Below are 26,407 nucleotides of genomic sequence, written 5' to 3' on the forward strand. Positions count from 1 at the left end.
TGTGGATCATGGTTTGGTGATTGACCGAATCAATTTGTAAGGCCAACAACAAGCTTTAGGACTTGAATTATTCAACGGTGATGAGTTGACGGCACTAGTCCTGTGATCTATGCATAGGGAAAATTAGTGCTCTCTGGGTTTTTTTCAACAATATTTTTTTCTGACTTCGATACTAGCTCGGCACCCAAAGATCTAGGTTGACTAAAGAACGTTCTACCGACGTAAGCCAGGTATCTTAACAATAAAGCTCATTCTACCTATCCATATCCATATCTTTGCCCCTAATCCTCATCCTGTCACTGGCCATAACCCGCAACCGAAACCTAAACCTTAACGCTTCCTTGGATACCATTCAGAATTTTTAAAAATACGTTTGGTTTAATATTTTACGCAGTCCTTTGTTATTTTAACAGTAAAAGATTAATAACATTACACAGTTAATTCAGATTAACCAAAGTATTTGGATGGGATAATTGTTGACTATAGACCTACTGTTTAAAAAATTGATAGATTTATACGAAATTGTTTGATAAATCGACCGTCTATATTTATTTTAAGACTCATTTCAAACGAATTGTCATCGGAACTCGAGCTATATGTCTACGTTTGTAGAAGTGGTCGACATTTTGGGGTTGGCGTGGTCGAGTCGGTAAAGCTCTTGCTTGCTAAACCGAAAAATCTCGAGTTTAAATCCTCGGGCAGATGAGGATCGTTAGTTGGGGACAGCCGATCTTCTAGGAGAGACAATTCCAAAATCAAACAACTGCTGCCTTGTAGTTTGTTCCAAAAAGAAAAGCAGGCTGAAATCGGAGTCAATGGCCTAAATGGCGCATACGCAGTTGACACGTATACTTAATTGTGTTGGAGGCGTGTTCGAGCTCATGAGGGTTAAAATTCGAAAAAAGGATTCTCGAGCTCAAACCCTCTGACAAATAAGGCTCGATCGCTTCCGACACTAAAAATTAAGAACGGAGAAGAAGAAGACAAAAGGTCGACCCATGACGACAAAAGAATGACAAAGAACGACACATCAACAACAAAAATCTGCAGATTAATCAAGTTACGTAAAACCTTGTAATAAATTTAGTTAAAAAACATTTTTCAGCTAGCTTTTATTTTTTGAAAAATTATATTTAGTAATGCAGTAATAAACACATATTTAAATAACTAAGAAGAGCATGGGTCGGTTATTAAATTTTAGAAAAGGTATTCAACAAACAGTCTCGCAAACTACACTTTCTTTTTAGTTTTCTAAATAATGGTTCATTATTATATATTTAGATACATTTTATTTTAGTTTGCTCTTTTCAATGCATAGTTTTTATGATTTTATGAAAGCTTGTTATTAAAACGTTTTTTATTTAAAAGTTTAAAATACTTTAATGTAAAAGTAAAATTTAATTGCTCGACTGAAAGACTGCCATGGCAAATCAACGCACCGATTTCAATTGTTACCCCGATAAAATTAATAGGCGTATATTAAATAGAAAAACATTAATTCTAAAAAAAAAACAGCTGTGCATCAAGTTAAGTCAAAGTATAATATGTCAAATCGTATTATCAACGGTTCTTAGCGTATATGTAAATTTGAAAGAAATCGGTCCGGTAGAGGTGTTCGAAATTTCGCTCGCCCTTTTCGACCCATAACGGCGAAAGAAAAAACAATAATGTATCAAGTTTTTTGTAAAAGATTTTAATGAATACACATTTATAAAATGTTTAAATAGCAAGCTTCTTAAATAATACACTAAACATATTGCCCTACTTTGCTTAGGCTTTTTAAAAACACAACATTGGTGATTGATTGTTAGGTGGAGTACTTTGTTTAACCAGCAATATCTATTTAGGGTAACGTTGGTAGAATATTCTCAAACTTATTTCTCTCAAGTAATTAGAACTACAGAGGCTTCGTTGATAGAATAACTCAAAGATTACATAATATTAACACTTAAAGTTAATTTCTACATTTTAGAATTATACGTAGCTTAATTTATAATGATTAACTAACTAAAATCAATGTTAAATTTCGTATTTTTTATTTTTATTTAAAAAAATATATAATTGGTTGAAAAATAAATACTTTAGAAAATTACTTCCTTTATAAGTAGACCGAATGATGTAGTCTTTGTTTACAATTTTTAAAAAAATGCTATCATTATATAAGAAAATACGGCATCTGAACAAATTTAACGGCCACCGGGCTTTTTTTTCCAACGGCAGAATGTATTCTTGTTATCCCGGCATAGGTGTCTTTGAGCAAAATAATTTTTTGATATATAGCACATATAAGAATAATTTCACTTGCGGTCAATTTTTAACCCTCGTCGAGGGCTTAGAGTATGGCCAACTGTTTTTCCGTAAGGCCTAACCGTTTATAGAGGTGCATGCAAAATATTAGCCAGATGCAAAGACAGTAAGCAAATCTTTGTTGAAATTATCCTTTGTTTTTTTTACATAAATTACAAAGATTATAAAGGTATATACGACAAGTTAGTTTTGACCGCTTTACATATTTTCTCAGGTTTGGCACGTTTTTCTGACATCCATAGGCGTTTTTCTATGACCTCACAGAATATAAAAATAAACGTTTTTATAAGGAATTCGGACTGGTCACTTCTAAAGCCCTTCCGAATTTTTCCGAAGATAACGCCTATGTTTAGTCACCCCCGCGGGTAGAGCGGGTTTTGTACTTTCAGATATTTGTATATCTTTTTTTTACTTTCTCGTATATACGAAGTATAGAGAAATTCTTGTAATCGTGCAAAAAAAATAATAATCGAGATTTTTACAAATCTCGACGTTTTACATCTCACTGATACGGAAAAACTTAATATTGCAATCTTGTCAGTATGTCTGTGTGTCTGTCTGTGTGTCTGTCTGTCTGTGCGTGTGTGTGTAAACACGATAACTTGAGTACCGTTACAGATAGGTTGATGAAATTTTATCAAAATCGTAGATCCGTATCAACTTTTGAGCGATTTCCGATAACCGAAAGTGGTACTTTTCCTACTTTGAAATTTTCAACAGCTTATAACTTGAGTACTATTTCAGATAGATAAACGAAATTTCACATGTAAGTAAAAGATCTAATTCTCTACCTTCTATTAGAGTCATTTCCGTTGACTGGAAGTAGTAATTTACGCTACTTCCGATTTCTCAAAAAACTAATGTAAATTTTTAAAGTACTAATAATATTGCGCACTATTATGCACTTTTTTATTTAGCGTTCACTAGGTGTGCAATTCTTTTGTCTACGAGATTTTATTCTATTTTTAAAACTTTAAGTATTTAAAATGGATTAGAAAAAATCATGTCTATAGCTCGAGTTTTCATCCCCTGTTATTTTATACAAAAATATTCGAGAAAGTTTAGGGGAGATCACTCCCGGTTTATTTTACAAAACAGTACTATGTTTGTATCAGGAAATATGGTCCTTGGTCAATTAAAACAGTATTCTGGATTTTTCCTTTTTTCTTAACTCCTGGGGCCGATGAACAAACTTAAAGAGTTTTCAAAGGCTTCCTAAGTGGGATTTTGTTTTCAATACATAGCTCATATAAGAATAATTTCACTCGCGGTCATATTTTAGTCCTCGCCGTGGGAGTAGAGGCTGTCCGGTAGTTTTGTCATACGGAATTATTTTTTACGAAGGTCTATGGAAAAAAATGAGCCAGATGTAAATAGTCAATGTACCCAAAAATGGTTTTGCAAATAGTCACCGTTTTCACCAAATTAAAAATGTTAACATAGGGAAATTCGGACCGGTCACTTTTAAAGGCCTTCCTGATTTTTTCCCGAATATATCATTTTTTTGTTACCCCCGTGGGTCATTCTATGACCTCAGGAGTTATGAAGAGGTTCCTACGTGGGGAATTCTTTAGGATATATAGCTCATATAAGGCAGAAAGAGAAAGGAAGTTGAATTGAAGATTGTAAAATCTTATCATGAAAATTAATATCCATATTTAATAAATAATGATAAGAGACTTTAAAGACAATGGAATGTTAAACACAAATTTGTTTCCCAGTATATCTAACGTATGACGTGCTACCTACTTGTGACGCAATCGCTACCCAGGATATATAGACATTCAGTAAGTCTTCACTACACAGGATGTATTGCTTATCAAGACGTGTTCGCTACTAAGAACAGCCTCCCTACACATCACATTACGAACAACACTGGCACGGTTATCAGCGGTAAATTTTTGAACGAACATATCTACATTACCTAAAGGTCTAGACGTATTACATATAACACATACACTAATTTTCTCATTCTTAAGTATTAAAAAAAAAATAGTAACAACAACTAAAGCTGTGTGGAAATAAGATAGATGAAGTAGAGTTTATCTCTCTGTAAGATCCCGGCATTCAAACTGAGATAGAGATCAGCTGTACGTCTACAATCTATATATATTTCGTTAGAAAAACGAGAGAGATTCTTTTTAAAAACTTACCAGTAACGTAGGGCCATCCTTCAGTTGAGAAAATGACAACATTGAAAATAACACATAAGGCGATAAAAAATAGAAAATAAACTCGTTTCAATTTTTTTGAAATTAGAATTTGAATCATTTAGAATAAGAAAAGCACGGGGAGTTTATAAAATCGAGTCTGACTGCGGGTGGAGTGTGGTACGATTTTTACTTACGTGGGGTGAAAACACAGGTGCGAGGCTACCGTTGCACAACCTGTGATTGGCTAAAGGATTTATATATAGTAACGACCTTTTTAACGTCTTTATAATATATACGTAACTAGCGAATTTAATATATATATATATATATATATATATATATATATATATATATATATATATATATATATATGTATATATATATATATATATATATATATATATATATATATATATATATATATATATATATATATATATATATATATGTATATATGTATATATGTATATATATATATATATATATATATATATATATATATATATATATATATATATATATATATATATATATATATATATATATATATATATATATATATATATATATATATATATATATATATATATATATATATATATATATATATATATATATGTATATATGTATATATATATATATATATATATATATATATATATATATATATACATATATACATATATACATATGCATACGTAACTAGCGTATATATATATATATATATATATATATACATATGCTTATACATATATATATATATATATATATATATATCAAAAAAGATATACATGGTTGTTGCCATCGAGTTTTAACGCCAAGTTTTAGAATGGAGTCTATAAGGTGTTAACATCATACAGAACGATGTTAAAACTAAAAAAAAAACTTCTTGAAAAAACCTACACATTTTGGCGACCAGTGGCTTTTGTTAAAGGAAGCAAATTATTTTCATGTTCTTATTTTTAAATCACTTATTTTTAAAGCGTATTATATATATATATATATATATATATATATATATATATATATATATATATATATATATATATATATATATATTTATTTGTTTTATTTTCGCATATTATTATATAGTCTTACTCAAGAGGGCGGTGTTTCGCCGTCAATTTAATAACTCGGCGACCTGACTGGGGCTGACTAAGATATTTAAAAAAAGGCCGAGTGAAATACTGAGATTCATGCAAAACAATTAGCACCACAGAAAACGGTGGCCGTAAACTGTAGCCTGCAAAAAAAAAAAAAAAAAAAAAAAAAAAGGTTTATAAGAAGTTATAGAATGTGCTGAGAAGTGACTGTGAACTTCTCGTTTTGATTTAAAGCAGAAGTTTCCTAGACAAGGGAGGCGAAAAATAAGTTTAACAGAAAAGAAAACTTAGAAATACACGGATTCAAGAAAATTCTCATTTCATTAAAGTAACTTTGGTCCTTCAATGTCCGATGTTTTCATTTCTATGCAGTTCTATTTTTTGTTGTTGCAAAATTTGCATTTCAAACACATGTGTTGACGTTAATTCACAGTATTTTTATTAGATCTTTCCAAAACTATTATTATATCTATAAAAAGATTAATTCTTATAGCATCTTTCTAAAACATGTCGTACATGAATGAGACACAATTCTGTGGAATCGGAGGTTTTTTTTTTAGACATTTTAGAATAATGTAAAATCTTAATAAAAAAAGGAATTACCTAAAAATATAAGGAGTACTTTTACTTTTGTTTTATGTATCCTGAAAATTGTATTGCAATTGATGAATAAATGTAAGTTCTATATAAGCTAACTAAAATGTCAACATAAATGAAAGTAACTATATTATCTTCTTGTAAAGGGAAACAATTCAGTGAAGTATTTATTTAAGAAAATCAGCCCTAGTTAACTCTCTTGATGAAAAATAATCTCAATGTAGAACATTTGCGAAAGTGGAATGGGGAAGGGGAATAAAAATCAGTATATACACCTGACATAATTGGTAGGCAACACCATGTTGCAATTTTCTTTAAAATGTGACAATTTTTATAATGTAGGCCCACTTTTCTTTTTTATTGGCGATTCTAATCTAATATCAGATCTGTCCGATGATATTTCTAGTTGGTTATTGCAAGGTGAGTCCAATCCAGCCCCATTTATGCTTTTGCTTTTCTCTACCAATAGGGTCTTGCCCATTTTTCTCCACGGTTCGGCATAGGTAATTTTTTCAGGCCACCTTATGTTTAGTCATCCGTTAACAAAAGTCTGTTTATTTGCTAGAAATCTTTTTTTTTTTTAAATTGGATTTTGGATCTCTCCGGATCTGGCGGCATGGTAGTTTCGCCCCTGTAACCATTTAATTAAACATTCAAATTTTGAGGTTTAAAATCAAGTTAAAAGTATACGTTTTGTATAATGTAAAAGTAAACCATTTTCAATAAAAGAAAATATATGTCAGAGTATATTGTATTGCAAATCAATTTCAGTCCTCACAAGCCGATGATGAAAACTGTAATACTAAAGCGAACATGGCAAGGCAAACTGACGCTGTAAATTACATGTCTGAGGCAATTAATTAAAACAAATCCCTTAAATGCCAGGTTTTTTCATATTATGTTAACACCTGACCCTCTCAAGGCATCATATCATTTTTCGTGGTTCCAATAAATTATTGTTCTCTAGACCAACGGTTTAAGATAATAGCGTTACACTTATTGCCTTTTTACTTTACTCAAGATGTAGCCCTTTCATGTAGGATTAACTTCAGGTATCAAGTTAATGTAAAATTATTTGTAAAAATGATTTCCAAAAATAATGGAGTAGTGAATAAAACATCATCAAAAGTACATAGTACAATAAAATGCGAAGACAGCACAAAATATAACCGATGCTACAATTACAATAAAATATAAGTAAAATAATTTATTACCAACAAAATTATGTTTAAAGGTACATTATCACAGTATAAAAAGCGGGTTATTTTTAGTTTAAAGATATTTGTGAAAAATACTAGGCGATGCAGATGGAATGCTGAAGCGATGGATGATTGTGATGTACGATGTGTGACTTTCATGCAAATAAGCAGAAATAAATTAATAAATAATACAATAAAAAAAACCAAATCTATTTTTAAAACCACAGTGAAACGCACCGTTCTAATCATTGCAAATCAAATCCGTTTTAACAATAACAAATTAATGATGGTCTCAAATATCTGTCTTTAAAATATCAGTTTAACAAGTTTCATTACGAATGTCTTCTTGAATTATCAAATAAAAGACAGTTTCATTACAAATATGTCTTTCTAGCATTAAATAAATTAATGACATTTCATAACATATAGGTTATCTGTCTAAAAAAACATCATAACAATTACAAATACATGTTCCTATTTTCAACTTTCTTGCATTTATTACGTCTTTTATTCAAAGCCTGCACATCAAATTGATTTCGGTTCCAGCCGATTTGAAAATGATCAGTTTACACGTGTGTCTAATTAACAATCTCATGTAAAATGAGTCTGCACACCATCCACATCACAAATGGTGCCTTCACCAACACCAGCGTATTTCCTTTGAAACACTCGGGCACTCAACAACTCTCTCACCTAATAAATACTACAATGTAATAACAGCCCTTAAACCAAGTTCACGCTTGTAGCACGGCAACCATACTTATTTAACCAGACTGAATAATAATAATCAAGAGAATTATTGCTGGCATATACATACGAAATATTCAACAATTAAACCTAAGGGTTTAGCTTTAAATTGATGTATGCATTTTTCTGAAATGATTTTTCATTGTCGATTCTAAAAAAATACGCATAGGTTTCTAGGCCGTAGCACATCTGCTTCTTCATCTTCGTTCTGAATTGTAATGTTGGAAGGGATTTGGTACAATACAATTAAGTATCACGCGCGACATACGCCCTTGATGCCGATTTCAACCTGCTGTTCTTTATGGATTAGCTTTTATGTTCTTGTCAACACAAGAACAAACTTCAAGGTAGCAGGTGTTTGAAGTTTGCGTTGTCTCCAGCTATCGAGCCTCATCTGCCCGCGGGGATTCGAACTCGTAACTTTTCGGCTTAGCAACCATGAGCTGTTCCGACCCGACCACGCCAATTTTCGTCCAATGATTTCAGTTTTTTGCTCTCAGTACGAGTTTTAACTAGGAGAGTGGGCCTTCTTTCCCCACCCATAATCAGCCCAATGTATTCGTTTTCAAACTTACTATAAGAAAAACATTGAATCGGTAGGGGTGTTTAGTTCAGCTTCCCCCAAACCATTATCTGCAGCCAGAGGCGTAGTTAGGGGAGGGCGGGTGGGTCTGCCGCCTCGGGCGCCGACTATAGAGGGGGCGCCAAACGTGGTATAAAAAAATAAAAAAGCTTATTCTGAGCTACTTTTAAGAAATATTACACACAGTCAAAGTTAAGAAAGTAGACTTCTACTTGGCTTTACGGACTTATGTAGCTGTATTCTACATCAGTTCTGTGGCACCAGAGTAAAAATTATTCATCGCCAACATAAATAAATAGTGGGGGGTGGGGATTTGACAGTTCATCTCGGCGCCGGAATTGATCACTTTGTCTCAGAGGCGTAGCGAAGGGGGGGGGGGGGGCGGGGGGGGGACATATGTCCCCGGGCGCCGACCTTAGGGGGGGCGCCAAATTGAAAGTTTGAGGGGGGGTGCAAATGAAAAGTTCGAGGGGGGGGGGTGCAAATGGAAAGTTTGAGGGGGGGGGGGTGCAAATGAAAAGTTCGAGGGGTGGGTGCAAATCGAAAATTTGCTCCCGAGGGGGGCGCCAAATTGAAAGTATGTCCCCGGGCGCCGGGAAGGGTCGCTACGCCTCTACTTTTTCTGCAACTGCTTATAAAATATCATGAGGACAATACTTTGTTTTGTGCAAAGTGTCATTAAACATGCCTGTAATAGAGGAGAAGTGCGCATGCGCAAAGTGTGGCAACAATATCCGGGGACGGGTTAAGTTGTAAACCGGAAGCTGGGCGACTCATGATCTCTTGCAGTTCTTTTGGTGCGGCCTGGAATAAAAACACATTACACAAAGTTATTGCAAAACAAAACAAAACACACAAAAAATAATTAAAAGGTTATTGCAAAACAAAACACTGAAAAATAAAAAGGTTATTGAAATTTGTTTTCAGTTTATTTCTCTAAAGTAAAAAAAAACAAAAAAAAAAACAATTAAAAAAAAAAACAATAAAGAAAAAAAAATAACAAAATCAAACAAAAATAGAACCCTGTTATTACCTGTACCAACACCTGGTTGTTGATTTCCACGGTGATCCAGGTAAACAACTGATGCGCCTTTTTTGTCAACACCTTATAGGTAAGGGTGTTGAGGCCTTCGATGTCTTGACGTTCTCTGGCGTTCTTTAAGGCGTCTAGTCTTGGAGGGAAATAAAACAGTTTTTTATACTAGCAGTTGAACATAAAATCTTAATGATTGTATACGTTGTATTAAAAAATACGTTATTGGAAATCAAGAAAAACTTTTAAAATTACATTAAAAAAACGTTTGGGTAATTTAATAAAAATTAACTGCACTATTGGCAATTAAAAACAAATGAATTAATACTTTTAATTGAATTTGATGACTGTTTATTTAATTTTCAAAAACATAATTAACGACCATTTAAATACAATTAATAACAACAATATTGGTAAGATTTAAAACAGAAAGCACATAAATGAATTCCAGATGTTCATTAGAACCTCGATTATAAACTAGAGAACAGTGGGTATTCTAAAAACAAACAATTAAAACAAAAAAAATTTTGTTTATATTAATGATGGACTGAATATTAGAAAATACTACCTTATCTAATTGCTTTTTTCCCAAAAAGGCAAAAAAAAATTAAAAATAAATAAAAAATAAATAGGGAATTAGATAAGGAAATGTAATAACACTTTACTTTAAAGAAAATGAATTTCAAGAGTGATCTCCCTTGCACCTACCTGTGTGGGTTCAGTTCGTTTCCTTTATCAAGGCCGTGTCTGATCATATCGTACTTGGCGATACCTAGACCGTAACGGCTGATATAATAGCCTTTGTTGAGGGACCTGGGGGTGTATTCAATCAAATCGGATTATCAAATTTTATTCCAAGAGTTATTGTTGAGTAGAAAGCTGATCACAATATTGTTCATTATTGGTACATAGTCTATAAGAAAAGATATACTTTTCTACAATAGATTTTAATAAATTGTATGAAATAGTTACCCGAATGAGAGAAGTCGACTTGATACTATAAATTACAGGGACAGATTTGTCAAGTAACGTCACTGAAACAAACTTGTCACTTTATTTCACAGAAACCAACATGTCATTTTTCGTCACAGAAACAGACTTGTCACTTTACTCACAGAAACAGACTGGTCATTTTACGTCACAGAAACAGACTTGTCATTTTACGTCACAGAAACAGACTTGTCACTTTACGTCACAGAAAGAGACTTGTCACTTTACGTCACAGAAACAGACTTGTCACTTTACGTCACAGAAACAGACTTGTCACTTTACGTCACAGAAACAGACTTGTCACTTTAGGTCACTAAAATAAACTTGTCACTTTACGTCAGAGAAACATACTTGTCACTTTAGGTCACTAAAATAAACTTGTCACTTTAGGTCACTGAAACAGACTTGTCATTACGTCACAGAAACAGACTTGTCACTTTACGTCACAGAAACAGACTTGTCACTTTAGGTCACTAAAATAAACTTGTCACTTTACGTCACAGAAACAGACTTGTCACTTTAGGTCACTAAAATAAACTTGTCACTTTAGGTCACTGAAACAGACTTGTCATTGCGTCACTGAAACAGACTTGTCACTTTGCGTCACAGAAACAAACTTGTCACTTTACGTCACAGAAACAGATTTGTCAAGTAACGTCACAGAAACAGACGTGTCACTTTAGGTCACTGAAACAAATTTGTCACTTTACGTCACTGAAACAGACTAGTCACTTTACGTCACAGAAACAGACTGGTCAACGAAACAGACTTGTCACTTTACGTCACTGAAACAGACTTGTCACTTTACGTCACTGAAACAGACTTACAAACTTGTCACTTTAGGTCACTGAAACAGACTTGTCATTACGTCACTGAAACAGACTTGTCATTACGTCACTGAAACAGACTTGTCACTTTACGTCACAGAAAAATACTTGTCACTTTACGTCACAGAAACAAACTGACCACTGAAACCTACCTCTCCAGCAAGTCGTCATCCTCCCCTCCCCATCCCACGTAGACGTTAGAGTTGCCGTTTACGTCCAGGAATTGTTGCTTAGAGAAACCGATGACACCACCGAAGTAAGCTGTGTAGAAAACACTGAAATAAAGTAAGCTTTGTTGTCAATACTGAAATAGAATATGTTTTGTTGTAAATACTGAAATAAAGTAAGTCTTGTTGTAAGTACTGAAATAAAGTAAGTCTTGTTGTAAATGCTGAAATAAAGTAAGTCATGTTGTAAATACTGAAATAAAGTAAGTCTTGTAAATACTGAAATAAAGTCTTGTTGTAAATATTGAAAAAGTCTTGTTGTAAATACTGAAATAAAGTAATTTGTGTTGTAAATGCTGAAATAAAGTAAGTATTCTTGTAAATGCTGAAATAAAGTAAGTCTTGTTGTAAATGCCGAAATAAAATAAAATTTGTAGTAACCACAAATAAAGTAAGTTTTGTTGTAAATGCTGAAATAAAGTAAGTCTTGCAAATACTGAAATAAAGTAAGTCTTGTTGTTAATGCCGAAATAAAATTAAATTTGTAGTAAACACAAATAAAGTAAGTTTTGTTGTAAATGCTGAAATAAAGTAAGTCTTGTTGTAAATACTGAAATAAAATAAGTTTTGTTGTAAATACTGAAATAAAGTAAGTTTTGTTGTAAATACTGAAATAAAGTAAGTTTTGTTGTAAATACTGAAATAAAGTAAGTTTTGTTGTAAATACTGAAATAAAGTAAGTTTTGTTGTAAATACTGAAATAAAGTAAAATTTATAGTAAACACTGAAGATGTTCTGGGTAGAAAATTTACTTGCATATTGGAAGTTAATATCGGAAGAACACACTTTCGTTTCAGTATCTGCGGTGTTAGTTAATTTATAGTTTCGAGACAAAGATCGATTTACGAACGGAATTCGAACGAAAAAGCTTTTTTAAGTACAAAACTCCAGCCACTTTCCAATTCAAGTACTTTATGAGGTCAGGCAAGCATACTAATACGAATACATCTACATCTACTTTGTTTCAAGAAAGGGGGGGGGGGGGTGGGAGGGCTGGTGATGGATGCCATAAATTACGTCATGTATTTTCATTTTTAAAAGAATTTTATAGATTGAATTTTAGCAGTAATTTCGTATGTTGAATTTAAAATTGATTAATACATTTAATAATCACCGATTTTCCTAACATTTTTAGAAAACAAACAAAAAAACAAAAACATCACTGGTAAAAAAAATATTTTGTTCAGTAGTAGGTTGTATACTGAAATTTGACGTCATTCAGGGAGAGGTGGGGGGGGGGGGGGGGGGAGAGTATGTGACGACAAGTGGCGACGGGGAGGGAGCAGTGGGAGGTAAAAATCGACATCAAAGGTTGACGTCATTAATGGACGACCACCCCGCAAAGATCTCTAGCGAAGACGAGTACTTGTTGAATACGTGAATGAGTACTTTAGAATAAAACAAAGACACTTACGAATACGAGTACTTGTTGAATCCAAAACATGAGACTTACGAATACGAGTATTTGTTGAATTACAAAAATAAGACTTACGAATACGAGTACATGTTGAATTACAAAAATGAGACTTACGAATACGAGTACTTGTTGAGGGCTAGAGCAAAATGGCGGGGGTTGTCACCACACCTGTAGAGGTTTTTATCACTGAGGGGGATGAGGTCGACGTCGTGGAAAATGAAACAGTCAAAGTCGCGAACCTTCAAGGCCTCCACAAACCCGACGTTAAGCAAGGCGCCTCTGTTGAATGTTGAGCCTTCAGCCTAACAGTATAATGGGAAGGGGGTGATAGAAATAGAATAAACACATTGAATTGATCAAGATAATGACAGGTATTATTTAATGAACATGTTAAAACAGCGAGAATAGAGAGGGATTCAAGGACAGCAGGGCTCTACGGTTGTAACATCATCGTGAGCCACAGCTCACCAGACTGTTGGGGTGATCGCGTCTAGCTAGTCGCATTGTCGTAAAAGTGGAAAGTTTGAACGAAATTGCTGCTTTTGAAGTGGGTCAAAATTGAGTTCCAAGATTTGCAACAAACCCACAAACAAACAAACATACATACATACAAGCAAACAGACCTTGCAAACTAAATAAAAGCTTGTAAAATAAGTCCTGTTTTCTGAGATACTGTCGCACGTTGAAATATATTCTGCAATGTTCAGTTATAATAAAACAACGTGAACTGGTTTTCTGCAGTTCTACACATACAAAATATCCTACTTGTTCACAAATATCTACGTGTACAACACTGTCTACCTGTACCGAAATTCTTACCTGTTCAATGATAAAAAATTGCACATCGGCTTGTTGCCTGATCAAAATGGGAATCAAATTTTTCAAGACAATTTTCAGATGCCCCCATCTCCTTCTGTAGGGAAACACGAAGGCGACTTTCTGGCGAGGCTGACATCCGGAAGGAAAGAGTCTGCCGCCTAACATCACTTCCGGGAACATGGCGGCCAAAGTTTCAATCGTCACTTCACTGGTGTTTGGTTTAACGTGGCCCACTGAGAACAAATAGATGAATAATTTGTTCTTTCTGCAACTATGCCTCACAAAGTAGCATCAAGGGACTTATGCAAAGTCATTTTTTTGTTTGCATTATTATATATTTAACGAAATTTTTTTTTTCTCCTAATTTCTAATGTATTATTGCATAAAAGCTTGTTATTAAAACATTTTTTATGCATTTTGTTTTCATCGGCAATACAGTAAGAACAAGTGCAACGTGTTCTCTAAACGAAATTATTAAATCGTATTATTACATCTTATACAGCTAGCAATTTTATAAAAGCTATTTGATAATTAAACAATTAAAGAAATACCAATTAGATCAATAGTTAATCAAAACATTTTAAAATAGTATCAGTTTAACAATTAATATTAATTTTTACTTTCATTTAAAAAATTTGAAAAAAAAAATTGAATTTCTCAGCCTATGTAAAGACTTATGAAAAAAAAATTGTTATTGGTTGTCTGCCTTGGAAATTTTTATTTCATAAATGGGAAGTAATGAACACAATGCAACGATCTACATTCTATATTTTTAAATACAGCTGTAAGACTAAACTTATTTTAACAGTACGGTAAAACATTATCAAAAAACTATTAAATATTAAAATTATTTAAATGTATATTATTTATGCTTCAGCGCCTCAGCAGGATGCGTTTGCCTAGTTTGGGAACCGCTGGCTGATAATAAGCTTTGGACAGAAGTTCTAAAATCTCGGTTGGGGAGAAAAGGATGGAGAGGGGCGGGGAAAGAGGAAGGCATCCTGCAAATTTCACTCAGGAACAATTTTTTTTTGGGTTAGCTGTTTCGTATTCTACTAGTTTACCTGGTAGTCCTAGTCCATCCATGTTATACATGTCCAGTCCCTAGTCCAGCCATATTATACATGTCCAGTCCCTAGTCCAGCCATGTTACACATGTCCAGTCCCTAGTCCAGGTATGTTATACATGTCCAGTTCCTAGTCCAGTCCCTAGTCCAGCCATGTTATACATGTCCAGTCCCTAGTCCAGGTATGTTATACATGTCCAGTTCCTAGTCCAGTCCCTAGTCCAGCCATATTATACATGTCCAGTTCCTGGTCCAGCCATGTTACACATGTCCAGTCCCTAGTCCAGGTATGTTATACATGTCCAGTTCCTAGTATAGTCCCTAGTCCAGCCATAATATACATGTCCAGTCCCTAGTCCAGCCATAATATACATGTCCAGTCCCTAGTCGAGCCATATTATACATGTCCAGTCCCTAGTCCAGCCATGTTACACATGTCCAGTCCCTAGTCCAGCCATGTTATACATGTCCAGTCCCTAGTCCAGTCCCTAGTCCAGCCATGTTATACATGTCCAGTCCCTAGTCAAGCCATGTTATACATTTCCAGTCCCTAGTCAAGCCATATTATACATGTCCAGTCCCTAGTCAAGCCATATTATACATGTCCAGTCCCTAGTCCAGGTATGTTATACATGTCCAGTCCCTAGTCCAGGTATGTTATACATGTCCAGTCCCTAGTCCAGGTATGTTATACATGTCCAGTCCCTAGTCCAGTCCCTAGTCCAGCCATGTTACCCATGTCCAGTCCCTAGTCCAGCCATGTTATTAATGTGGTGTAGAATTATATTTCGTTGATGGATTGATGTAATTGTGTAGCTAATCAATGTTAAAGTCTTATTGCTAATGCACCCCTCTAGTCCGAAGTGTACATCAACACGTTTTTAAAGACGAAATACCTTCATGTTGTCGGGAAATTAAATGTTGCTTTAGTTTAGTTATTCAATTACGTACAGTCTGGTCTTTAAGCTTTATAAATAAGTTTTTAGAATGTCCGTTTTTCTTCAATTAATTATTCAAATATATAATATGTAGTCTACGGACGATGGTAAAAAAATATTTTATACTGTAACATGGTAGATTATGATCTTAGAGACAAAAATATTTTGTCTGAGATATTTTATCTGAGCTCAGTGATATCTGTTTCTGATCTATTTGTCCTGATATATTTTGATTCTGAGATATTTCGTTCTTGACATAATTTGTCCTGATATATTTTCTCTAGGATATTTTTTCTGACATTATTTGTCATAGAATCATTGTATGCAATCGCCTACTTGTCTTCAAAGTATTCATTACCATCAACGTGTTTTCTATAGTTCATATGAGAACAGATATTTTAAACAGAAATCTACTTTTCTCTTCCTGTTGCGTATTCAAGCTGACAACACCATTGATGATCCAAGCATTACAATCACAATACGTTGTGATTATTATCAGTAAGATCCTGCAAATGGACCATGTTGTATGAAACTAATGAGTTCACTAATTAATTAGGAATGAATCATTCATAGGCTAGGTCATCGACCTGCGAGTACTGGTTTGAACTACATGGCATCATATCCAGCTAATTCTTCTGATCTAAAGTGAGTTTCCCCCTCCCCCAACCCATCCCCACCCCTTCTCTCATGCATGAAATGCAGCATTCATTAAAGTTCCTAATAATAATTAGGCGAAGGGTAGGAGAAGCGGGGTGCCCGCACGCTATGGCGTGTCACTCTCAGTCCTGACCGAGAAAGTAGGCACGCTCCACTGAACTATTCTTTTTTGTGAGAAACGCTAGTAAAAAGTAACGATCTTTCACGGATGGATGGTTTTTGAGCTACTCTAACTCATAAAGATCGACACCAATAATTGATGGTTTTACAGCTAGTCTGGTTCATACATGTTGACTCGAATGGATGGTTTATAGCTAAATTAGTTCATAAAGGTTGACTCAAATGGATGGTTTTTTTTTTAGCTATATTAATTTATAAATATTGACTCAAATGGATTTTTTTTGTTGGGGGAGGGGGCGGATTAAAATTTCCGTTAAAATTTCTGTTAAAAGTATATTTTCTATATAAATACCATTTCGTTCGGGGAAAAGATGTCTGGAAGAAACACTCCCCCCATCACTCCCTCTATTTTTCCTCCAACTTCTCCAGTACTCCATCACAGTTAGCATGACGTATAGACGTCACAAAGACTCGAACACATGAACAGTATATGAGTTATCCGAGTGCTACTTCTCAACCACACTATCCATAAATGAAATAAAAAAAAACAAACAGTAAATACAACTCACCTAGGCTGGGTGGAAGTCTGGGACACAAGGGGGTCTTCTGACCCACGGTTTGAGACCTGCTGTCAGGGCGCACCGAGTTGACCCAGGAGTCATTGACGTAGAGGGCGAGGTTCTCGTAGTCGTAGCTAAAGAACGGGTCATTGACCGAGTCGATCTGGGGGGTCCACAGCAAGCCTGGGGATGTGCATTATTAAACGGTGGAGGGGTGAATGATGATGGGGTGTTTGATGTTGTGGTGATGGGGTGATGGGGTGATTGGTTAATTGGTTGTGGTGTATGTGGTGATGGGGTGATTTGTTAATTGGTTGTGGTGTATGTGGTAGATGGTGAATGGTGATGTGGCGATGTAATATGGTGATGCAGTGTAGCGATGTACTATGAGTGATGAGGTGTAGTAATGTGTTGATGTGGTAATGTAGTGGTAATGCAGTGATGTAATGTGGTGATTTGGTGATGTGGTGAATGGTGCTGTGCTGCATAGTAACTGTTGATGAGGTAATGAGGTTATGTGGTGACACATTGGAGCCGGGCTATAGAAATATTGAAGTTGGTGACAATACCGCTTGTTTTCCGAAAATACATTGAGGCAAAACATTCTTACAATATAGGCCTACTGCTTTTTTAAGAATACATTTTTAAATGATCTAATTATCGGAATCTAGTTATGAAATCGGGAAATAATATAAAAATACCACTTTTGTTTACCGAAAATCGCTCAAAGGCTATAGAAACATACTTATTGAATCTACATTTTCGTCCCCGAAACTGAAACCGTACTGAAGTTATCGTGTTTACACAGAGCCTGACATGATTACTGTTTTTTAAAACGTTTTTCTTAACTCAGCTTCGCGTTTGTTTGTTTGTTTGGTTGTTTGGATGTTTGTTGTTAAAATTGACATCGAAAATTAGCCCACTTCTGATTGCTCTAGAGACCTGAAATTTGGCATGCATGCTACTTTCGCCTAACAATTTCAGATGCAATCATAAAAACTAGCAATTAGTGACCGTAATTAGCTTAATTTAATTACGCCCCAAGGACCATAAAATTGAGGACATGATTTCTAAAGATACCGACAAGACTGGAGGCCTATTGACACAGTTACTTCGGCCCCAATCGATGTGAGCGCGCTGGCCGTGATCGTATAGTGGTTAGTACTTCGCGTTGTGGCCGCGACAACCCAGGTTCGAATCCTGGTCGCTCAAGATTTTTAGTCCGTGTATTTATAAACACTTTTAAAAACCACGTTTTTCATGTGTAGCAACGGACTAAAAAGGAGAAAATAAAATACTTAAAAAAAAACTTTTTAAAAAACCACGTTTTTTATGTGTAGCAACGGACTAAAAAGGAGAACGGACACGGTAACACATTGTTAACGGTGACACGGTTGGTACGCTGGGCATGCTAAAATACACATAAACACGTTTTTCCTTAACTCAGCTTCGCGTTTATTTGTTTGTTTATGGGAGATTTGATCACGTGATTCGTGAGTAGATCTCCACGCCAGCAACGTAAATTACACCCTTTCTCTGTTTAAAGCGTATCGGTCGCTCAAGATTTTTTTAGTCCGTGTATTTAAAAACACTTAGTCAAGTCATACTTAATCAAGTGATTAGATAAAGTAGAAAATAAACTATATAAAAAACTTTTTAAAAACCACGTTTTTCATGTGTAGCAACGGACTAAAAAGGAGAAAATAAAATACTTAAAAAAAACGTTTTAAAAAAAACACGTTTTTCTTGTGGACTAAAAAGTAGAAAATAACTATTTACATACATTTGATGACAAAAAACGTGGGTCGGGCAGATGGGTCGGGAAATTTGATGGTGAACGTACCCACGTTTTTTGTCATCAAATGTATGTAAATAGTTATTTTCTACTTTTTAGTCCACAAGAAAAACGTGGTTTTTTAAAACGTTTTTTTTAAGTATTTTATTACTGACTCATGAAGGTGTAAATCAGAGGCGTATCCAGGTTTTCGTTGTAGGGGAGCGAAAAGAGCAAAAAAAAGGCGCCGAATTTTTAACACGTTCTATATACGTGTATTATATATATATATATATATATATATATATATATATATATATATATATATATATATATATATATATATATATATATATATATAATTACTAGCTGTATGTCATTAATTCGCTATGATGTAAAATAAATTGAAAGTAGCACTCTGAAGAAATAGAAAAACACACAATGTAGGCCGACAAAACAAAAATTGTATCAATCTAAACAATTAATACTAATAGTTTCGCTGTCTGACAAGAACGCTCTGTCTGTCAAGAACGCTCTGTCTGACAAGAACGCTCTAGAGAAAACACAAGCAAAATAAAAACATGCACAGTAATTCGAAAAACGAAATATGACGTCGACACATTTAGCGTAGAGTAGAAAATAATCTCAAACCCAGAGAGTGCTCACAGTTATATGACGTCATTGATTTTCGCGTTAACATTGAATAAAAAGGAAATGTTGTCTAATCTTAATGGTTTGCGTGAAGAGTTTCTTGCATACAATTCTTCGGGTAGGGGCGAAGCCCCACCCCACGCGTAAGAACGTCTGAGCCCCCCCCCCTCCCCAACTCAAAAGAAATTTCTTCATCGATACTCTATAATAAAATTACCGCCTAATTAATGTGTCTAATCTAAAAAGTGGTTTTCTTGCAATTTCTTTAATGCAATTCTTCGGGTAGTGGCTAAGCGCGACACCAGTGTTTCTTTCAGACTTTTTCCTCCCCGGAGAGGGGTGGGGGGTACTTGGAATTTTCGGGGGCGGACACTGGAAAAAGTATATAATTATATTTCGTTGAATGGGACGGTAGACATGTTTTTTTGGGGGGTGGGGGTGGGTGGGTGGGGGTGGGTGGGGGGTGGTGTGTGGGGGGTGGGGGTGGTGTGTGTGGGGGTGGGGGTGGGTGGTGTGTGGGGGGTGGAGGTGTGTGGGGGTGGGGGGTGGGGGGTGGTGGGGGTGGGGGTGGGGGGTACTTGAGGTTTTCGGGGGCGGGGGTAGAATTTTCGGGAAGGGGGCGGACACTGGAAAAAGTATATAATTATATTTCGTTGAATGGGACGGTAGACATGTTTTTTTGGGGGGTGGGGGTGGGTGGGTGGGGGTGGGTGGGGGGTGGTGTGTGGGGGGTGGGGGTGGTGTGTGTGGGGGTGGGGGTGGGTGGTGTGTGGGGGGTGGAGGTGTGTGGGGGTGGGGGGTGGGGGTGGTGGGGGTGGGGGGTGGGGGTGGGGGTGTGTGTGTGGGGGGGTGGGATGGTTTTAGTTTAGAGAAAAGAGACAGCACTATCAGCCTAGCGCCCGTTGTACCCTTCCTCAACGGGCCATTTATCTAGTATATATATATGAACGGAACACGATCTGTTATGTAATTCTTGTAAAAAAAAATTCTTACATAATAATTCCTGGGAAATTATTTAAGACAAGTGAAATAGGGGAAATAATCACTCTCTTAATATAAATATGTATATATCTACACATTTAATTAGAAATGTCAAAACAAATAAATAATTACTTTAGAATATAATGAAATTGTTTAACACTATTCGGGTTTATAAAATGTTTTTGTCTATAATCAGAATTTAATATATCGTCATGATAAATGCTAAAGTATTACAGCATAATGAAAGTTTTTAAAATCAGAGTTGGTATAAAACCACGCTTTTCAATATATCATTGAAAAACCATTCGGAATAACATCCTACATTTAACTAAATATTGGTCTTTTAGTTCAAATCCCATATTTTAATTAACTACTGCTTCTTCGATTTCTTTAAAGATCATTTTTTAACATAGTGATAGGCATGGGTTAGATCACTGTATTGATCACACACCTTTTTACTGGTAATTGCAAAAACAATATTCACAGAGTTTTACGTTTAAAAAGCTAATTTTTTGGCGGCATGGTACTTTGGTACATCATTACGCGTTTTTCTACATGTACTTAACAGATCAGTTCGGGGAGGGTTGGGGGGGGGGGGGGTTCAACTTCATTCTCTACTGTCCGTTTACTTTAGGTCAATTATCCAACCCAGTGTATACCTAGGTGTGACATTAATGTCGCTCTACACAATTGTGGTGGTGAGGTGGGGGGGGGGGGGGATAACCAACTCGGAGTGAACATAACGTCAGTTTTTAGATGACTGTTCTAAACAAACATATATATTATACAAATATATATTACACAAATATATATTACAGAAATAGATTTAAATAAGTAGCAGTGGTATTATGACAATATTTTTTTTACAGAGGGGTCCATGGGGGAGGGGGGGGGGTTGTAACTGTTTCATATAATTTGTAATCGTAATCACTATCGCCCAAACTGTAAGAATACTACTACTTCATCGTGATGACGTTGTTGACCTTGTCAAAATCTCCCCACCACTACGCAGTTTGCTCATAAGTAAATTTAAATAGAGGTGCCACATCAGTTGTCTTTGTTTCTGTACTGTATATATATATAAAGTAATTATGAGTGAAATTTTATGTATAACATTTTCTAATTCAATTATTCATAAGCAAATACATTATACAGTTGCCTTAAACTTAACACCCTTCTTGCCAAGTGGTACTACCGTAGAGGTTTTTAAAACATTGCAATGCATCGTAATGGTTATTTTTAGAATGGCAAACTGATGCAGCTGTTAATAAGTGTTGTAAACGTAGACACTACTAATGCTTAATTGCTGCATGCAAAAGAAATCTTGTGATTTACATAGATGTACCGGCCAAAAATATTTTTTTATCAAACATCATTGTTTAAAACTTTGAGTTTAAAAAGTTTCCAAAAAGGCGCCACTTTGCTGAAAATGGCCAGAGGGGGAGCGGCCGCTCCCCCTGCTCCCCCCCCCCCCTGCGTACGCTACTGGTGTAAATCTTGATCATGTGCATGATTACAATACCTAGCCCCACACCACGTATAGGAGAAAGTAAAAGAAAGGAGGATCTTTTCTTTTGTGTAAGAAATGTTATTGTTTGAAACGTCAACAGCTCTGTGTTGTCATTGCTTCAAAGATAATTAAATCTATTCGTACCGTGCTAAGACCCGGTTATGTCCCTTTCTCAACTGTGCTATGTAACGCGCCCCTTTAAAAACAGAAACACTTCTTCCAACACAATGCCGTTACATGTCTAAGTAAATAAAAAGTTAAAAAAATATTTTAGAATATCTAACAAACGTAATGTGTGAATGTGGACAATCTACTATCTGTGATGCAATCGAATACTAATGTATTTCTTACAAGTATTGAATAAGTGTGTTCTTTTTAAACAGATGTTGCTTTGTTTACAATGTCTTTTTGTCCTTCTGCTTGTGTGTCTGTCTATTAACCTGTCTTTAAAAACGAAAATACCTGCCCTACAGTATCTAAATACAACAAGTTTAAACAGCCAAACAAGTAGGTTTAAAAATAACAAGCTTTGAAATGCACGGCAAATAAAGAAATAAACCAATCTTTCTCGCTTTAATAAAGGCATTGGTAGCCAAAAAAATATTAAAAAAAAATATTATTACCAGCGCTAACAAAAGCTTAAAAATTGTATGCTAATTATAAACTTTAATTTAGTTAACTTTTTCAATTTTTTTACAGGTTTTCTTGCCTACCACGAACTAAGAATATGCAGATCATTGTCTTTTAGAAATTGCAAGTTACTGATCGGGCATGTAATGTTAGTTAATTAAAAACAGATTTCTTTGATAAAATCATGATGTCGCTCTAGATATTTCTTACATATTTTAGCTTACAGAAAGCAAGGTTGTTCTATTTTCTTTTATTTCAGTCCATTTAAATTCTTTTATTATAAAGTTTTAAAAAAATGTTTGATTTTATTATGTAAATACCCGTAGGCTTGCTTAAAATAGGTCAATTTTCACCGTCAGTCGGTTGACAAAAGTTTCATCAACCATGAATGTCAGCACGCAGTTGAGTATTTACATTAGGTAGGTGGAGTGTCAGTCTTCTAGCACGGAGAGGTAGGCAGCTGGGTAAACAGAGGAAATGTTTCAACTACTACACGGCTAGCACGGTAGGTAAACTACACACGGTCAATTGTAACATTTTCAAATATAGTTACACAACGTGGTAGGTAAACTACACACGTTCAATTGTAACATTTTCAACTATGGTTACACTGCACGCAAGGTAAATTGCACACGTTCAATTGTAACATTTTCAAATAGGTTCCCATGGTTAAACAGCACGGCAATAAACTACACACTTTCAATTGAAATTTTTCAAATATGGTTACACTGCATGTTTTAATGTAGATATTTTATCTTTCTTCTATTCTGTAACTACTTTCTTTTAAAAATCGTTAGTGTTGGGGTTTAGGTAAGCGTTAGGACAAGGAGTAGGGTTAGGATCATATCAAAAGGTTAAGCGTTATCATAAAGACGTGGACTTAAGTTAGATAATAGTTAGGTTCAATGCAAGGGTCAGCGGTAGGACTAGGGAGAGGGTTAAGGTCTGTGCTACATATAAAATTAGGGTTAGGACCGGGCTTATTGACAATTAGGGGAAACATGCAATGTATAGACAATTTAACACACCTTACTGCTCTTCGGCAATTAACTGTCATACCTACCTTGACAACTTACATGTGAAAACTACCTGTGACACCACAGGTAATGTGCTCATTACATCTACACTTGACAATTACATGTCACCAAGAAATATAGTAATATAAACACGTCCGATATCTCGCCCCCGCCCCTCCCACCTCAGAAACAATTTTCGCAACGTTGCTTAAGACAGAAGGTCAACAACATAGGCCTTTTTTTTTCTAAGCAGGGAAATAAAATGCTCTCAACGAACGTGTGTTGCTGTAAATTGTGTGAAAGGTGTGTTGATGTGAATTGTGTAAAAGGTGTGTTGATGTAAATTGTGTAAAAGGTGTGTTGCTGTAAATTGTGTGAAAGGTGTGTTGATGTGAATTGTGTAAAAGGTGTGTTGATGTAAATTGTGTAAAAGGTGTGTTGCTGTAAATTGTGTGAAAGGTGTGTTGATGTGAATTGTGTAAAAGGTGTGTTGATGTGAATTGTGTGAAAGGTGTGTTGATGTGAATTGTGTGTTGATGTGAATTGTGTATAAGGTGTGTTGATGTGAATTGTGTAAAAGGTGTGTTGATGTGAATTGTGTAAAAGGTGTGTTGATGTGAATTGTGTGAAAGGTGTGTTGATATGAATTGTGTGAATTGTGTGTTGATATGAATTGTGTGAATTGTGTGTTGATATGAATTGTGTGAAAGGTGTGTTGATGTGAATTGTGTAAAAGGTGTGTTGATGTGAATTGTGAAAGTTGTGTTAATGTGAATTGTGTGAATTGTGTGTTGATGTGAATTGTGTGAATTGTGTGTTGATGTGAATTGTGTGAATTGTGTGTTGATGTGAATTGTGTAAAAGGTGTGTTGATGTGAATTGTATGTTGATGTGAATTGTGTGTTGATGTGAATTGTGTGAATTGTGTGTTGATGTGAATTGTGTAAAAGGTGTATTGATGTGAATTGTGTGAAAGGTGTGTTGATGTGAATTGTGTAAAAGGTGTGTGTAGGTCCAATGCGGGTATAGAAGCGGAGTGAACGAATGTAGCTTAAGGGGGGGGGGGGGGGTTGGTTGGTATAAGCTGGTGAATGGCACATATGGTGTAATGTGTAAAGACGAGAACAAATAAAGTATAGATTGTTGTCTCGGATCGTGTTTTGAATTGAGTAAAATCCAGCCGCGACATGAATTTCCCTATGTAAAAAAAACCCATTTTAGTTTTGGTGTCACTGCTAAAGTGACGTCACCTGGTGCGCCCCCCCCCCCCCTCCCTTCCGCTCCAGCCTTACATAAAAAAAATGTGTCCAATTTTGTTATTCACTCCCATTTTAAAAAAATCATAAACGTCGCAGCAAAAAAAAAAAAAAAAAAAAACAAAAAAAAAAACAAATCATGCACTTTCCATTCTAAAATATACAGCTGTTACCATTTTTATGTTGCATATAATGCATTGATTTTAAATATTTTTCTCTGTGTTGCTCTTTAAAACGGTACGTGGCCGAGAGGTAAAGTACATTAGTATCAACCAGAAGGTATCGTATTTGGTTCACTAACTACACATTAAAGAACGTACCAGTTAGTCCGGAAATATATAGGCGGCTGGGCATTGTGTTCATCACAGTGACCTTCCATGAAAGTTGGAAAAAAGTCACAAAAAACAAACCTTACGTGAAAAAATGGCGCAAGAAAATGTTAATTATGGAAAATACATTCGCTTTCATATGGAGATCATTGATACGTTTACGTTCTGTAGGATAAGACGTTGAATTTTTATTATTTGAGCGCCCAAGCTTTTAATTTTAGGCATACCAGCTTTAGTAGTAGCTTTAGTAGATCTACACTAAGCAAAATTTGTTGATTACTTTTTCGTGCATTATTTACTATGTAAATATACTAAAAGCCTTTTCCTTTAAAAAAATAATTATGTGAGTTTTATTTTCTACCTTTTAGTTATTTCTTCGAAATGAAGTTGATATAGGACTAAAAATCATCGTGTTCAAATCCATGTAGTAACTTGTAATCTCTAAAATTGAGTTACCTGCCCCTAAATTGTTTACGGTCAACTAAATCAGCCAAACGTGAACTAAAAAGTGAAAAAAGTTCACCCTTGACTGCCATCTGATCAAACGATCGCTAGTTGTTTTTTTTATAAAAAAAAAAAATTCTTATCCCCCCTTTTTATTTTCGAATGTAGTAATTTTAAAATTAAATTTTAATGTCCAATGATCTAATCAGACTAAAATTGTTGTCATCGAAGATCAACCACTTGGCCAAATGTCAGCTCAATCTGACAGTGGGAAGTGGGTTAAATTCATATTAATTTAAATAATTTAAATAACTATAAAGAAAAGCGTGGGTCTCTTCCTAAACATTAGTAAAGGTATCCAATAGATACTAAAGTGACCCACGCTTTTCTTTATAGTTATTTAAATAGTAGTCTATAATTAATTTACTACATTTTAAAGCATTAGTACATAAAAGCTTGTTATTAAAACGTT

At 34.9% G+C, this 26,407-nt stretch overlaps 1 protein-coding gene across 1 annotated transcript in view; it reads right to left on the reverse strand.

Moving 5' to 3' along the window:
- The window catches only part of LOC131926959 (beta-1,4-galactosyltransferase 1-like), a 45,755-nt gene that overhangs the window by 6,866 nt on the left and 12,482 nt on the right, over positions 1 to 26,407 (reverse strand). The window lies entirely within an intron of this gene.

This window comes from Physella acuta, unplaced genomic scaffold, assembly GCF_028476545.2.
Source record: "Physella acuta isolate Inbredline_101_S28 unplaced genomic scaffold, ASM2847654v3 ptg001354l, whole genome shotgun sequence".
NCBI lineage: Eukaryota > Metazoa > Mollusca > Gastropoda > Physidae > Physella > Physella acuta.